General features: G+C 51.3%; 1 long non-coding RNA gene across 1 annotated transcript; it reads left to right on the plus strand.

The window, feature by feature from the left end:
- LOC109840228 lies at nt 2380-2839 on the plus strand. The gene is made up of 3 exons (XR_002246823.1): nt 2380-2469; nt 2541-2711; nt 2808-2839. It is a non-coding gene; the product is annotated as an uncharacterized LOC109840228 (long non-coding RNA).

Genomic DNA, 4275 nt, shown 5'->3' on the forward strand with positions numbered 1-4275 from the left:
GTCGGGAGGTTTTCTCTTCTGCTACCCTTAGGCAGACTGTTAGCCCACTTCCTCGGTTCGACGGGGATCGTCCAAATGACTCTTGCCGTTCGATACAGGAAGGAGGGCGCCATTGTTTGCGCCAGCTTATCACAGATGCCTCCTTCACCCCGGATTCTACCTCCACTCAGGTTCTAAAGAAGTCGAGTTTTCTATTTGGAGATCATGTCAAGGATCCTGCTACGCTGACTCTTTGCGAGGAGCATTGGCTAACTCTCGACGGGGGAGCTTGTTTGTACATCCCTTCGATTCCACGCCACTATTCTTTCAGTCACTTGAAGGGGCAAGCTGTGGACAGACGGATGTATTGGCATCTTACTGAAGATGCTGAGCGGGTTCAGTGCGGATATGCTACTCACCATAAGACTCCCGGCTCTGACGGGTATCATGACGTACGTGGTCTACGACCCGGGATTGTGGGTCTTGATACCGCACCCCCAGGCGAGGTGTCGGCTGCTGCTCCGACTGTGAGCAACCGTCTGGCTCTTCTTGGGAGACAGTTACCCCCATCGGAGTACAGATGTTATGGCTGGGCTTCCTCCCTAGCCAAGGGGTGGTGGGCGCGCATGACTGGTTTCGTCTTGGCGCGCTGGGAGAGGGATCTGAAGAGCAGTGGGTTGTATGCACCCATACGAGCTACTATGTACGGAATCCCAGTCAGCTGTCGCCATTTCTTGGCGTTGCTGGAGACCTACATGCCTGACAGCAACACCTTCCTGACCAGCGGTGGTGAGTTAGGGTTGGCCTTGCACGAGATGCATCATGTTTCTGGTCTTCCGATGGGGGATTGCCCGTATCAGGAGTATTTTCCCTCGAACCAGCAGTTGGAGTGCATGAAGAAAGATACTCCCGACATGTACAACACTCTCTGGGATCTTACTTGCCACTACTATACTTCCTTGATTCAGACTTCTCCTCAAGCGAGAAGGAAGAGGCAGGTCAGCTTGAAGCAGTTTGCCAACTACTTGTTCCAGAACTTGGAGGGTGATTCTAGTGCGCCCATTCGTGAATTAGACGTGTTGACCCCTTCTGCCGTTAATGAGTTGTTGGAGAAGGCAGAGGTTCGTTCCTACACCGTCGGTAGTGCTGAAGGAGCTTTTCCTGCGGGGACCAAGTTTCGCTCTTTTCTCCGCCGCGCCCAGAAGTCCATAGGGCCTCGGACTCTATTAGCGGGCTACCTTGCCCTTTGGTTGAAGAAATGCGTCGTCCCGCACCAGCCTTGAGGTGCTCTTCCCTGCAGTTCAGCTGGCTTATGGGAGAGAGCTTTCCCTGCTCCCAGCAATGGTTGCTAGTATCCATTGCGGGCTCAGGGGTCTGGTTAGCAGTTTTACACATATGGGTTCTGAACCATCAGCTGAGCTGGTTTGCCCAAAGGTTGAGCTCCCTTACGCATATTTGATGGCGTGGCTCGTTCTTCACCGTCCCGACTTGATGTCGGCCCCCAGCGTTGTTGACATCCCTGTCCCCTTCATGCAATTGTTGGAGCAGAGCAGATGGTTTGGGAGCAAATTTAGTGATGTTCAGCGAGAGCTCCGGGTCCGCAAGAGTTGGGAGTTCTTTAAGTGTTTCCCTCACTTTTCAGGTCGCTATGGCGACGTGCTGATTGATGAGGAGAAACCTAGAAGTGACCGGACCGTTCTTGACGCTGGTTGCTTCCGGTGGTTAGTGAACATCCGTGTAGGATATCTCGTCCTTCGGGTGAAGAACCAGTGCCACATAGAGCCTTATCTCCCTTGCCGCTTTGCTCGACAATTCGGCTATGACCAACTGTATGTCGGGAATCTGAGCCGCAGCCTGCGGGTTGAGGGAGGATTGATTGATGGTGTTCGAGCGTGGCTATGGAAGATGGTGGGCTGCACTGGAGCCCGTTTTGCTCTTCCTTCGTATCGGCGTAAGCCACTGATCACTTTCCTCAGCTGCAAGTGGTTCCTTTCTGCATATGAGTCCATCAGCGTGAGGAGCCTCTCAGAGTTGCAGTCCGAGTACGCGGTCCGGGCTGCTATGATGGCTGGTCGCAGAGCTGAGCTTGCTCAGAAGCGGAGAAAAGGGCATGCCAAATCTCTTGTCTCAGACGAAGAAGAACTTCTCCCTACGGGTGATGATGACGAGACCTCCGAGGACGAGTATGCGGACGCAGATACCGGCAGAGGGGATCTCGATACTGGTTTGTCCTATCTCTTTTAATTTTCATTTTCCATAAATGACAGCTCTTTTTCATTGAAATGGCTATTGTCACTTTAGGTAGGGCAGTCAACGATCATGAGCCACCAGCTCCTACACACGTTGAAATGTGTGATAGGCCTGCGCATGTTCGACCCTTTGGTCCTCGGAGGGCTGGTGCCCCGAAGAGGAAGAAGACTGCCCATAAGTCCCATGACGGTCAGCGTCCCTGTGGAGTGGACTTAGGGAGCACCGCCGATGGAGGGGGAGGTAACATTCAATTGCTCTTGCTTCAAGGTTGTTTACCTTTTGGGGATTTGTGACCATGTTTTGTGCTTCAGGTTTCTTCGAGGAGGGCGAACTCCCACCGGGTTCGGCGTCCCCTGGCGTTGACAACATGGATTGCTTTGTGCAACAAATGTGCGACGCTTTTCACGATGGGTCTTTGGGCATCGACCTTAACATCGATCTTGAGCAGATAAATAATGTTGAGCCCACAATCCCTTATTCAGGTATATCCGCATCCAATGTCATTTTCCTTATGTAAGGTGAAGGAAGATTTCTCGTTTGAGCTTTCCTCATCCTTCAACATTTGGGTTACCCTGCAGATGTTGCGATGGAGGGGCCAAGCTTCTCGAAGCCGGATGCCGGCTTATTAGCTGACATGCTGGCTGAGCAGACTTCCAGAGGGACCGAGAGACCATTCTTCGGGAACGATTCATCTACCGGTATATATCTGATTTTCTCCCTCTTGCCCGATATTTCATATGACTAATGAATGATTGATTATCGCAGCGTCAACCATTGGAGTTAGCCCGGTATCTATCCCTGGCATATCCAGTTTGCCTCAGAGCGACGGGCTTGCAGGTATGTATACGATTCAGGGATATTGTACTTTCCTATGTTTATCTGTCTTTTGACTAATGAGTGCAATCATAGGACCAGCCGCTAGGACTGATTCTCATATGACTCCTTGACGTACCTTCTTCTGCTGCTATCCCAGAGCCTGTCGGACCTCAACCCGAGGGGACGTCTGTTGGTGTCGGTATGTTCAGAACTTGCCTTTTGACTTTCCTTTTCCTTTTGACTTTCCTTTTCATATTCGATAGTTCACTGAGCTTCCAAGTTGTTGCTTGTAGGATCTCGCTCTTCTTTGCACGAGCGTGTCCGTAGCCTTTTGGCCGATACTGATCCTGACAGGGAGGCTTTCCGTACGGACCTCAGTTTCTTCACCGCCTTCTATAATGGCTTAATCGAGAAGCTTCTTCACCGAGGAGGCGGCTTTGATCAGTTCCGGCGTTCCTTCTCTCGCCACATGACGATGATGAGGGAAGAAGGATACCCGGAATTGGCTGATTCCTTCACTGCTGATTTCGCCGCCCTGGAGTCAGAGATACGAGAGTTGAAGGAACTGGAGGTTACCGGGGCTTCTTCTTTCGTGTCCTCTGAGTTGGAGCATAGGATGGCGCAGTGGCGCGACCTGAGATCTTCCATCGGGTGTGAGCTTCAGTCACGTGAGAGCTCCATTGCGCATCTAATGGCTAACATGGCGAGGAAGGATAGGGAGAAAGCTGAGTTACTCCGCTCCTTGGACTCGAATCGCGAGGAAGCGACTAGGTTGAAGGAGGCCTTGAAGCGTACTGAGGAATCCGCCGTTCTTATCGCCGATGACCTGATTGGACTAGAGCGTTCTCGTGACTAGGTACTTGAGGAGCTCGAATCTACTCAGGAGGGACTGATGAAGTTGAAGAGTGAAGCTGCGGAGATTTTGAGCTGTTCTGAGGAATCTGCCCGAGCAGATCTGCAGGCGGGACTTGAGCAGAGTTATGCAGATAGACTTTTTAGCTTAAAGTCTCATATTCTTAGCCGTCAGTTGCCTTCAGGCTGATGAGCTCTTTGTTGTATGCTTTCAACTCAGTCTATCAATGGAAACTCCGCATTTGCTTCTTTTGTGATTTCTCTGTATTTCTTCCGAATGACAGGTTTATGGGATTTTTGGCAAACCCCCAGCCATCAACGGGTTTGATATGCCTTTACCGATTACCGTTTGAATCGGGCTAGCATGTGGATTGTCCA

This window comes from Asparagus officinalis, chromosome 5 (genome assembly GCF_001876935.1).
Source record: "Asparagus officinalis chromosome 5, Aspof.V1, whole genome shotgun sequence".
Classification (NCBI taxonomy): Eukaryota; Viridiplantae; Streptophyta; class Magnoliopsida; order Asparagales; family Asparagaceae; genus Asparagus; species Asparagus officinalis.